General features: G+C 38.3%; 1 protein-coding gene across 2 annotated transcripts in view; it reads left to right on the top strand.

Moving 5' to 3' along the window:
- Positions 1 to 13,905, top strand: part of LOC122568847 (UPF0489 protein C5orf22 homolog) — a 402,800-nt gene that overhangs the window by 251,271 nt on the left and 137,624 nt on the right. The window lies entirely within an intron of this gene.

Here is a 13,905-nt window from a genome sequence, read left to right as displayed (position 1 = left end):
TGTAATTGTCTTCTTTCCTTGTTATAAACCACACAGACGAGTAGTTCGTAAAATGCTTATAACGTGATGTCCTCGAAATTCAGGATACTAAATTTACATCGAATAATTTTCATCTCAGAATTATCACCCGATAATACGAAAAGACGTAATACGATGCCAATAAATCCACAAACATTTCACTAACATTCCTAATGAAAGCACCAAATATATGATAATAACACGGTAGAAAGTAATATTAGCGGCGGCAAATGCAAATCAAAGTTACACCATGGGTATTACCATAGACGATTCACGATGAAGCTGTCCCTATAGCTTCGTTTCACGCGTTCCAACGAGATTGGTGGCCAGTTAGTATTTCATTACCGTCTGTTCAGTGACCTTCGAAGCGCGACTTCAGATGGACGACCGAAGCGGGCCCCTATGGCGCATCCGGTCGTGTCTTTGGTCTCTCCGCTGTCAAAGCTATCTTCCCTCCTCTGTCTGCCGATTAGCGTGCCGTGCGAGCAATAAATTGCCTCGAACAAGCTGTCGGTTGGTCAAGCCAGGCCTGCAACCAGGATGCAGCCGAGCATACGTCGCCATTATGCGTGCGTGTGCGCGCGCGAACCGCGTAGGATTGCGTCAAATGTAAACAAGTCGCGTACGCTCTCCCAGTATCGTCGATAATTGGCGTAATCACCTGTAAACAGCTAGTTTATCCTGTCATTATGGATTTACCAGCGCGCAGACGGTTAATGAATAGCGCTGCGCAGCCTGCACCGCGGATTCATCCTTCTCTCACCTTTCTACCTTCCATAGTTTGCTCTCTTCTTTTTGTTCCCCATTTACGATCTTTTATTTTGATCTGGCAGGTTATTTTTCTCACAGGCGATTCATTTGCACCCGTGATCACGTATCTTGCTGCTGTTTAGCTGGAAATTTATTGGCATTGTCTTGAATCGATGCGTTGCGAGCTACGATCGATCGCATCCATCGCGCATCGCATGGTCGAACCTTCTTTACCGCTTCTATATCCTTGACTTGCTTCTCTTTCCTTTGAGTGTAAAGTCCCTTTCGGATGGTTTGTCGTACGATTGATGTGTTTTTGCGAGTTGTAGTTTCGGTAGGCTGTTTGATTAATATGGTGATTTTAGGTCTGGATGATGGTTACAAAGAGAATTAAGATTTTGTGGTTAACCTGTGACAAGATTGCGAAAGGTTTGGTAACTGTTGGAGAATTTGGCAAGTTCTGGGGTAAAGATATGGAAACTTTTTATTATTAGTGAAGTCAAAATGAGGGGGTTGATTGCGAAAGCTTCTGTAAGTTTCAATGTTTCCTATTTGTTCCTTCTTTGTGTATAAATTCTTTTGTTCTCTGATAGATGATATTCTTCTCATCCATGTAATTTTGTGGATTTGTGAACGGTATACAGAAAAATTTCAAACATTTGACATAACGAGCAGCTGTATGACACAGGTATTAATAAGTGTTCGAAAGTTTGTTCAGCTTCCTTAATGCTTCGAACAGTAAAAATATCGAATATAAATTTACCTCGCGAGGTCTAAATGAAAATAATGAATAATTCTATACAAAACAAAATAGTACAAACTGTATAAAAGCCTGCAATTCAAATAAAAATACCATCGACAGCATCAACTTCCCACTTTCGATAAAACAACTCATCTAAAAGACAGTGTTTTAAGTTCAATTATATCGATATTAGCAATCCGTGCAGAGATCTATGATCTAAGTAACAAGACCATCAACTTCCCAATAAACGATAAAAATATTTATCTAAAATATGGTGTTCCAAGTTCAATTATAGCAACATTATCAGTCTACTATATGGAGTGGCCGGAAGTGGAACGGCCTGGTACGGCAGCTCTTAAGAGAAATCGGAATGACATCGCCGAAAGGACGCGCTGAATTTTAATCGGAAATTCCACATGAAACCGTAGATTCCGGAGAAGGGCCGCCCTTTTAAGACGATCGTAGGTAACCTCAGCTCAGACCCACGAGGCCCGATGGCTGACTTACATGGGAGAGAGACAACCGGCCGCCCCTCCGGTTTCATTGCGCCACTGCGTTTGATTCGAAACCTGCGTAAGATTAAATTTAATCGAAATTGCCGTCTTGAATTTCTTTCGCAGACCACACGGATGTAATGTAATCTCATACTTCGGTCGAATCCTTCTCGCTTCTTCTTCCTCCCTCGGACCATCCTTGCTCTATATTCGTTCGCCTTCATGCTTTGCCTCCTTTCATTACGTTCTTCCTTTTCTCTGTGAGCAGAGAATAAGAACACGGTCACAAGGAATTACGCTTCTAATCAAATTTTCTATTGTACCATATTTTGCTCTGTATGTGTACAGCTACATGGAAGAATTTTTAAATTGGTTTTTCTAAAATTTGTAGGGTTGAGATTTTTGGATAAAGAAGGTTAGCGTGACATTTTGTTGTAAGTCTATGTATATTTGGTATTGTTTTACAGCTACGTATGGAATTATTATCATCAGAACTATCGGAGCGAGTAAATATTTAATTCATCGTTTCTCGTAGGAATTTTGTGGATTTACAACGTTGCAGTTTTGGGAATTCGAATAATTGTTTTAGGTAAAGTATATGGATACAAACTTGCTTTTACTCTTGTCTTATTTATTTCGTACTGTTTGTCTCTTATTCCAATATCTTTGTTACAAATTTTATAGCGCTAAGTTTTATTACTAAGTTTTATGAAGTTGAATAGGTGGTAGTCGTAGAAATTTCTTGGAAAACTTTTGTTAATAGTAGCGATTAATATAGGAAGAGAAAAAGCTAAATTTTCAGTAGCTCCGATCACCTTCGAAAAATTATTCCTATATCATAATTAATGTCGTATTATACATCATTAAATATTGTAAATAATCTTTTTGCTTCGAAACAAAATTTTCAATTTTATATCTCCACTCTTAATCGACTTAATATTTTCATTTTCAAACTATTTTTAATCCACCTGTTCGTTTTAAAAGTAACCATCCAAGTAACTGTGTAAAATGTTCTCCAAAGAAAAATGCATCCCTTTTTATTCCATTACAACCCTCAGAAAATAATACCATGTAAATGAAATCATTTGTAAAAAAAAAAGAAAGCGTGAAATCTTCGGATATACTTCTAATTATTCGCTGTGCGGCGCATAGGAACGTCCATTTTTCTCCATTCGAATGATATGGAAACGTCGAGAAGAGCAAACTAAATCATACCGTATTCATATTGCAAACACCGACAAGTGCTTTCGTCGGAGCCTGTACATTAATCCAGCTCCGCGTAATTATTGATTGCATAGTGGCATACGGGGGTTCAATAAATGTTGCTGTCTCTCGTAGGCACATGCACGTGCACGTGCACGTATATACGTGGAATACATTGGTATGGAAGCTCATCCCGACGCAGTCGTGCGCGCACATGTATACCGTGTGCACGTCTATTGTATAACGGACGTAGAAACGAAGCTGGCTGTTATCCGGGGTTGATTGGCCGCGGTGAACCCTTGCGATGGAATATACGTTCGATGAAACGGGAGGATGGAGGAAGTAAAGAGTAAAAGCCACGAAAGAAGAAAAATTCTCCAGGTGTAATCTTTCATAAATGTTGGCAAAATTTGGAACGTTCTTTTGATGAAATTAATTGTATTTGAATGAGATTAGTTGCGGGGTTGAGTGCGTTTAATTCTATTTATTACCACTGTGAGATCTGTTGCGTTAATTGGATTAAAGAAAGAGATTTTAGATTAGTCATTGAGATTACTTTTTTATTTTGCAGAAAATTCTTCATGCTGATATTTACTATTTTTTTTTTTTCTATTTTTCTAGCTGTTAATTTCACGAGTAAATGTAAATCATTTTACAGTATATAATAAAGCTTAATATTTCACCAATCGCGATAATTGAATCAAATGAACACACACGCACACGCGCTATATATATTCATTGACATAAACGTAGTATAAAAAAAGAAAGGGTTAAAGGGAGAAATAAAATAATGAGACCTTATAACTCGTACATATTTTTCAACTTTGGCTGCTACTTCAAATTTAACGGAGATTTTTCATATAAATGTCACAGTGTTTGGTTTAATAGAAAATTAAATTATCATTTACAAATGATCATCCCACCCCATAAATCAACCCACTATCCAAAGAGAAACATAAAAAAGAAAGAAAGGAATAAACGAAGCAAAACCCCAAAACTGAATGAAAATCATGTACACAACACATAGCTCATCGGTGGAACGTAAATGAATAGGGCGCGTTTCCATCAGGAATCCAACCGGATTCGTGCACGCGATTAAGTCAACGCGACGTCACGTTAAAGTATCAGAGTGGAATTCTGCGTTCCGACAACTGGAAATCCGATCACACCTTACCGTGTTGCGTACGAGAAGAAGGAAAGCAACGTTGGTTGTTAAGAAGTCGAATAAGGGAAGGGGAAGAGGGTGGAGGAACGGTTCGTTGGACATGCTACTGGTGAACGGATTCTTCAAAGACGACGACGTGTTGCTCTCGAGTCACTCTCGGCGAGGGGCAGAGGACCTGGCCGTTGCACCACTCTATATTAAGAATTTACGCAAGGTTGCACGATGTTGCGAGTCGATGAGATACGATGAACGGTTGCGTGCGGGTTTGTGTTTGCCTTATGTTTGCGTAGCTCGCGAATCGTTTTATTCGCGGCGACTAAGTTTTCCGCGTTTGCTAAACCGGTCCTGATCTCGATCGGAAGTTTCAATGGTTTCCGTTCCTGCCTATCTTTCTCGACTTTTACCGCATCTTTTTGCGAAAAATGTTCTTTCGCGTGATCGGTGTAATTAATGGTGAAAAAACAAAATGAAGATTCGCTTGGATTTTATATCGCGATAGAGTCGGCTGTGTCTGAACTCTCGTTACTCAGTATCAGAACCGTTTTACGGAAGAAACATATGATATGTTATTATTTTATTCTAATGTAACACGATTGAAAATGAAAACAACCGGTTACGTCCGAAGGACTATCTAACTGAAGGAAAAGAAAAATAAAGAAGTAAGTTTCTTAATGTTGACTACGTTTGACTATGTTTTAACTGAACCATATTCGCTGTAGATTATCCATGGTATTAGTCGCGATATGTAACTTGATTAAAGAACGTGTTGAAAATTAGAGATTTTGTTTTATTTTGTTCATTCGCCTATCGAGTACAGTAAATACAGTGAATGATAATTCTTGATTAGAGACATCAAAGGAGAAGCTACTACTTTACATTTTGAAGTTGTTCCTTCGTATAGAAAGCCTGCATATTAATTTTCATTAGCATTTACCAAACATTAATAATAAAGACCACCCTTAAGGTGTTGTCACCAATTAGTCCTGTTCGATGAGTATCGATACGTACTCCGGGTAAGCCGTAATAATTGCAACAAGCTCAACATCCGCGCGTCGGTATTTTAACTAAACGATTAACGTTTACATCAAATTTAACTGTTCGTTAAACTTCACGTTATATTCCGATCCACTTTGTAGATGTCCGTTTGCATTAATCCAACATGATCGATTCAATGAGCGACGCAAAATTATGACTACATTCGAAGACGAAGAAAAGTTGAATGGTTAACGAGAAGGAGAGAGAGAGAGAGAGAGAAAGAGAGACACGGCACGATGAAACGGCAATTTTTAGCGCGTAACTGTATCATCTTCGAGACTTGTACAAATTGTATACGATGTAGAGGTGGAAGTGGCGTTGTTTTATGCAGATAAAACGTGCACTTCATCTTCGTCACAAAGTTAGAATTTTGTCGTGCGACAAGTACCGCGAGCCTGGCTCTACACCTGTGTGCCGATAGGATCTTCCCGAGCGATTAAGTTTTATCTAAAATCATTAAACTCGCATAACGCGATCGCGTTATCGCGGAAACGTGCGGAACAAGAACGAACGCAAAAGGAACAGCCGCGTGCCCGCGTTCCCTCCAAGATCGAAATCTTAATACCGGTTCATATGTGAAAGTTGAATTGAAATTTCGTTGTACGTTGTAATTTCCGTGAGATTTATTGACCTGTCTATAGCAATGCACTGGCCAGGAGAAACAGTGCTTTGGTATTTAATTAACGCCAGCTCAGGGGTTGGAATATTTATTTTCAGGCGGTGCGTGGCTAATGGCGGATTAGCGGTTACGCTGTTGTATTATTCTTGAAAATGAAAAATGTAAAGATCGGATAGCCATTTTTTTTTTATGACCGGACTGCGGATATTTATGGGCAATTTGAAGGTGCAAAAGTGCATACAATGCATATAGTATGTAAGGATATATGTATAAAATATTGAAAATAGAGTACTTATTACGGTATTTGGTGCGTGAAACAAATTTACATTCCACTTCTTTAGTTATGTTCGTAAAAATATAAAACTGTATAAAAATCCGTAATCTATTTATGACAAGTACTATTTACTGGATAGTGGTGAAGTGATTTTTTGATTGTTTCTGAGCGTAATTTTTTGCAGTTGCAAGATATCCATAAATAATTTAAGAAATCACACGATTATTAGAAAATGAGGATATTATTCGTTATTAACGTTAATTCTATTTACGTAATGCATTCAATGTAACGATCATTTACATCGCGATATTTTCATAATTGGTGCATTAATGATTATATTTTCTTACATTATGCAATACATCCTGTTCTTTTAGAGTATAAACGCGTCTACAAGAAGCAATTAAAGACTATTAAATGGAAATTAAATATCTGCGCTTTTCATGCAAACATCTTGTATTATAGTCTAGTTACGAAAGTGTACCGAAGATTAGGTCAAAGTCGTATGTACTATAATATTATTTTAATACAAGTGTTATCCTCAAATCCTCAAAATATCATGCTACGGAAACGTTTCGTTTGTTTATATTTCGTACACAACAATTACAACACAGGTACCTATTTTTCCAATTCCATTAAAAGTACATAAGACACAAATCTTATCTTTCGAAGAATTCGTCCTATGCTTCGTGAAACAAATTTCCAAAACTACACACTTGCCACACTCTTACCAAACTCTTTCTCCTTCTCCTTCCACGATGTCCTGAGAAAAAAGAAAGAAAAGGAGGACAGAAAAAAATGTAAATCTGCAGCGTGGTACGGAGCAAGAGTTTCGATTTAGAAGTTGGTCCCGAAACGATGAATCCTCTGAAGGCGAGGACGAAGCTCTTGAAATCCGAATGGAAGCGCGGCTCGCGCGTCGAGGATCTATATTGAGGATCTACAGCGGGTTGCATAACAATGCCGGGCAATGTTACCTTCATGCATAAGTATCTATGCAAACCCAATAGCGATCCTGAAGAGGCAGGACGCGCGGCGAGATAATATTTTCATATGAATACAAATGGCCCTCGCTTGGTCTCTTTTTATCCTATGGTCGCCTATGGTACTGTCCTGTTCCCCGCCATGGCAACGTATCCGCAGGGTCGCGAATGCTTTTCGTCGTAACGGCTGCCTCGACTATTTCCTCCGCCAAGAAGTTGCGGAATCGTTTTACTTTCTACCAGGGCCCCCGCTAAAAGGAAGTTTCTGCCGCGGGAATAATGTTCCCTTCGTTTCAGCGTTTAGGCGAACGCGCCGGCGTAAATCTCGGTCCGCGAGACGCTGCTTCCGGAAATGCACGCTCTGAACGCGTTGAAACTCGCTCTTTCGTGACTTTCTTTCGTATTATTTCGTCGTTTCTTCTTCCTCCGTTTTCTTTTCGTTTCTTTCTTCTCTGCCCTTTCCTTTTTTTCGCAGTGGAAGGAAATTGTTACGTTTGCTGAATTGTTTGTGGTGACCGTTGTGTTTATTAATATTCGACCAATTATTTACTTCGTGTGGTATAACTTGCAAGTGGACGGAAAAACGAAACGTAGAAAATCAAATTGTTACAGACACAAGTTCTGGATTGAATTTGGAGCAAAACTTTCAACATTTTTAGCTTTATTGAGAATAATATTCAAATACTGTGTTCTATTTAATCTTTTGTAGTATGTACGCAATCAACGTGTACATCTTGAATGTAGTAGTATAAGGTTATAATTATAAGATCGTAAATTCTGAACGACGTGACGTGCAACATAAAACAATACATGGACAGGTACATTTACATTACAAGCGAATTTGTCCATTACGTAATTGGTTGACAACTATTACTACGACTGGCTTTATCAGTGCATCCGTCACATGACTTTATGCTATTATAATTGCGACAGACTTACAATTCCATTTCATAAAAATCTTCGCCTTATTTTTTAATCTTTCACGTTTCGCGATAATACACGTAATACGCTAATTTCTCGATCAAAATTCCGTAAAACATTCTCGACCGCATAAAAGACCACATACAACCACACGAGTTACTTAGAAGATGTAAATTGAAAGGAGCAAGGATCTCGATTGAATAGCAATTATCACGAATCGAAACAACCAAGCGCCTCTAATCAGTTCGAATGTACATCGATACATTTGTAAGCGACATAACGCAGCAATATAAATGAAACGATTACACGAAGGCCTGAACGTTCGACGCTCGCAACGTGTTACCTTCATTCATAATTCACCATCGAAATTGCTATATTAAGTCGGAATTGGTTTGTCGACTCGACGCTACGATCCATTAATTCCCGCGTAATCGCGCGCTGTTTCTCGATCTAAATTGATCTTGGTAAGGTTGCCATTCAGGCGGGATAACCGTTTTATATCGACGTACCGACACCGTAAATCATATTCACTCGCGGACAGTTTGCACAACAAGCGAACGTTATCCTTCTTTTTTCTAATCTTTTTTCCTTTCTTCTTTCGTTCTCGTCGCAAGTATGCATATTTGTGTTCACATACATATGTATGTATAATATAAACCAGTGGACGGTCGATACACGAGCGATAAGTGTGCAATAAATTGTCCCCGCTCTTTTGTTTGTACGCATTACGCCGCGACAGAGACCGTAATTATCTCACTGTCAATTATTTTCATCAGCTACGATGTAGAAATTCTAATGATCGACGAACTGGTTTTGTGTCGTTTAATGCTTGGCAGTCTTGTGAAACCAACGATGCAGATTAATGTTTCCTTCTCGTGCTCGTTTCTGCACGCCCTCGCTGTCCGTCAGATCTTAATAATTACCAGTTGTCAATTACCGGGGCCGTGTCTCGTAGCGTAATCTCGTTTATCGCGCGCACAGCAAACGCGCCGGGAATCGTTCGCGAATCGATGAACCGAAAGTCGATGATTTCGATGTCGAAGGGAAACGTTTCAACCCATGAGACTAGTTAGCAGTCTTGTCGTCGGTATTCGATCGTTCGAATCTCCAAGTCTATTGAAATTCTCGAAAATCTCCAAACTGATCCATACCGTCCAAGAACGCAATATCCGAAGCCTCCGAAACCACCAGATTGATCAAAATTCTCAAATATCTCCAGATTATTCATTTCATTCAGTTCATTCTAAATGTCGAAATCTTTGTTCTTAAGCATCAGTGTCCAATTGGTCGAACCTTCAAATCGAGTAATATCTCTGAATTCCTAAATCGAGTAAAATTCTGAAAAGCTTCCGAATTCATCAAAATCCCCCAAATATCCACTTCAAATATCGTCCAATTAGAACCATCGTCTACAATCGCTACAAGGTGGATCTTTCGCGTCACCAATTCCAAGAACTCGTCATTTCCAGCAACGCATTATAGTATTCTCAGAAGAATCGTCGAAAAGTCTGGGGGGATAGCCCACAGAGTCGGTGTGGGAAAGGTCAGGGATGGTATTGTGTTTCATCTGTGTTTCGTACAAAGAAGGCCGCGAAAAGTTGCTTCGGTGTTTTCTGCGGTCTTCCCGGTGGATCGCTGTAATGAAGGTGGTAAGGAGGCAGTTGGAGGCTTCTTCGTGTCGATTGTAGCGGGCTTTCCGAGAAACGATGGCGGACAACGGAACACGGGGAGACAGGCAACGATGAGGCGGAGAAGCAGTCGGTAAATAAATATTCTCAGGCACGTATAACGAGATGTAAACGAAGAGTAAGGCGGAAGGTACGAGGTAAATCTGGCCGGGGCGAATTACCAAGGCGAAAATCACGGTTCGGCTACGTGTTTAGAGAGCGTCGGGTACACTGTGCACGCTGAATAAGCTGATTCCGAGTGCAACGAATTTCTGGTTACCTCTGGTTCTAGATCTATCCCTCTCGCTGTTCTCGTATCGCGTGTCGTTAATGAAATTTCGTTAACGTGGCCGCCGGTGACTTGTCTTGATAACGTTCAATAACTGCTAGGTTTGATCCACGATCGGGAGTTTAGCGTAGGTAAGTGTTTTAGGAAGATTTTGTAGAGGTATGTTTAATAGAGCGTAAGTAGTCGGAGTAAGTTCAGTGGTATAGTTCAACGTTAGAATCGTCGACTTGTAAAGGATAAAAGGAACAATCTTTGGGTTGTACAGAAGAAAGCAGAATGAAAGATGTGGGAAGAATCATGTGCAGGAAGTGCGATAAGTGCGAGAAGAAAGAGAAATGCATCTTCACAAGAAATCACTGGAATCTTCAAGAATGTACTGTTGCAAGTCTTATGAAATTTTTATGAAAAATCACGAATTTGTTATTCCCGTGTGGACAAAATTGTTTTGTTTATGTTGTCCTATAATGTTATAGAATTAACTGTTCGTCATAAAACGGATTATTTCTTTATTAATTCTTTATTTCTTCTATGTATTTATAGTTCAGATAGTACTTTTCTTAATAATAATTATTTCTATAATAGCTAACAGGTAATAACAGGTTTTCAATTTTCCATTGCACATAGAAATGTTCGAGAGGTACGACCATATTCTAAAAATATTCTACAGAATACACCACTCGCGTAACTCAGTTAACAGCCGATAAACTTTATATGCAAACATCAAGAATGTTACTAAGAGCAACGCAACTAAAATTGCTCGTTAAAGTTGCACGGCAAAGTTGATTCATTTTCACAGAAGTTTCATAACGCTCCTTACAAGAATTACAAATCTCTACATTCGCAAAATATCCAACTCACCTATTATGAACTTGCCTTAAGGAAATATTCCTTCATTCTTCTAAACGACCATTAAGTTACAAAATAATCTGTAGACCACGAATTTTTATGCATTTCTATATTTTTATGAACATACATAAAGAAACGAAGTTTAAATAGTTTGTATATCAAATATTATAATAAATACTCTTTTTTGGATATTTTATGTATTTTATGCATTCCTGCATATTATAAATTTTGCAAAAATGTATAAATATCCTCCGTCTAATAATCAGCTAACGCGGTGATTAACTGTATAAAAAGGTTTACAAGAGGTTAAAGACAATTCCCACGAACGAATTAAATTTTGTACCGAATCGATCGATCGTGGCGGAATTTTTATAAGGAGGGGGAGGGGCAGGGTGCCTCTGAAACGCGATCGTGAGAATGCAACGCGTACAAGGAACGAATTTTATTCCCTTGGATACAGGTAGTGACAAGACGAAAGCCATTAACAGGAGGCTCCGCGTTCTTTTCCTACTTCCTCGACAACGTTGCCGTTCCAGACGTCGATTTCTTGCGGCCTCTGAATTAACTAGAAGGCATTTAGCGCTCCGGCTAATTGCTAGCAAGTATTCCCTTCACGGTGCACCGAACGTTTAATCGATTCGAAGGAATCGCGCTCCCGATCGCGAGTTGTTCATTGTCCGCGCGTCTTTTCGCTCCATTTTCGAACTGATGCTAAATTGGATTTAATTGATTTCGCCGGCTGTGATACCGCGCTCCTGTATCCAATCTGATTCTTTTCGTCGGAAATGTGGAATCTAATTGTTTTTACCAAGAAAGAACTTTGTTGATTTTCGTCGTTCTCCGTCGTAACGTAATTTTCTGACTGCAGAAATCGAAAATAGGAACTCGAATAGGTATATTTTAAAGAAACTAATATAGAAATATCGATTGGATTATTTCGATCTATTAAGAAATCATCGGAGATTTGTACAATCGTAGAACAATAATTAACAGGATAATGATCGTAGAGTACAATTATTTGCAAGTTTCCAATTTTTAAAAGGACATAGGAGTTTTTCTGTATATTTAAAATAATAGTAGACTTTTCCTCGGTGATCGTTTCTAAGGTGCAGAAAATTATGGATTAATGAAATTTTAATACTCTTTAACAGAAAAATATATTTAACGTTTACTTTACAAATCTCTGCCGAAAAAGAAAAAAGAAGAATCAATAGGAATATATATGTACTGCACTAATAAAGGGAACAGATCTTTTTCTATGTAGGATATTAATAAAAAATATATTTGTTCTTTTTATTTTGCTAAAAGTATATTGCTTTCTGTAACAGTTCAAAAAGCCAGCAATAGTGAATTACAGAAATATATAAACAATAATGGACATAATACTCGAAGGACTATTTGATGGCAACTTTTGTCGCATCTAGTAGAAGCTGCGAGAGGCATAGGAAGGTCATGTACCTTTATCATCGTAAGTCATTGCATCGCGAGATCAAAGAAATGATAAATAAGTTCTGTTCTCTTCGGTCCTTTGAACGAGAAATTTCTTGTATTATCGTCTGGATCTTCTTGGGAAAGAGCGTGCGTTCGAGCGAGATATGTGCTGAGCGATGTTCGCGTACCCTTTGATCTTCGATAAAATAATAAGATTTAATATCGTGCTTTTACGTTTCATTCGAACGTATATAAATATATCGATCGATGACTTTGGTTTTAAATAATGCTCGAAATTAATTACAGATATTTATATATCGTGCGTAAGTTGAAATTTCACACATCAACGAAGCGTGTCTTTGGAATTGCATAGGACTTAATTTACATTGGAAGTAATTTGTAAATTTATGTTTCGATGGAGATTAATGTTTGATATCAGTATCAGATATATACATTTTCGAACGAATTATGTATTTTGTGGAATTCTACTTTCCTAAATTTGCTTAGTCGCAGTCTATTAACTATAGTTGGAACGTTGTTTAATTCGCTTTTAAAATCAATTTTATCAGTTCACGAGTTAAGAAAAATTTTTGCCTGCACAAAAATCAGCCATCGATAAATTTGATAAATTTACCTGTCATTTGAAATGCACTAAACTTACCTATTTTACCTGTTATTGATAAAATACGAAATCATATTTCAAGCTTCGTAATGTGTACAAAAATTAATCAAAATGCTAGACATTATATTTCTATATTTAACTTGTCCTACCTAAAAGCAACTAATACCAAACAAAACGAACGAAACATGAAAAAAAAGAAGGAGAAACCAAGAGAAATAAGTGATATGAACCGAGGAGCTGGTGAGTCCCAGCTCGTCGAATCTCCTAGATTCTTTGAGCTCGAAGGAATGGGAACGAGGGCTGAAACGGGGGTTCGGTGGAAGCTTTAAATCCAATCCCGCCACGCGGATTAATAAAAGGATTCACGGAGTTTAGGTCGCTCTTATTACTTCGACTTTCTTCGGCCTCTAGAGGAAACGAGAAAGAAAGAAAGAAAGAGGGAAAGGGCAAGATCTTAGCCCTCGGCCTCTCTTTATCCGTCAATATTAGTAACGGTGCTGTGTACCACATTTAAGGACGTGTTTACAAGACCTTCGTGCCTGTCCTTCGCTGCACAAAGCCGAAAGTTACATTATTAAAGCGATATTAGCCGCCTGATATTGGAGAGGGGGATGATACGCGAGGAATTTAAATGTATTTTCGATAATATAAAAGATTCCCGGGGAACTTTTAATTACGAGACTCTACAGTTCTTTTTGTTTTCTTTTTTCCCGTTTATTTTGAAATAACCCGAATGACAAGGGACGGTTTTACCCTAGAACAATAACTTTTATCGAGAACCTATTGAAAGATTAATGGATGGTTATTATTATTAGATCTGTTTTATTAAAATATCGCAAAAAATTCGAA

Source organism: Bombus pyrosoma, linkage group LG7 (genome assembly GCF_014825855.1).
Source record: "Bombus pyrosoma isolate SC7728 linkage group LG7, ASM1482585v1, whole genome shotgun sequence".
Taxonomy (NCBI): domain Eukaryota; kingdom Metazoa; phylum Arthropoda; class Insecta; order Hymenoptera; family Apidae; genus Bombus; species Bombus pyrosoma.
The sequence above is the reverse complement of the archived record's forward strand: the minus strand, read 5'-3'. Positions and strand labels throughout refer to the sequence as shown.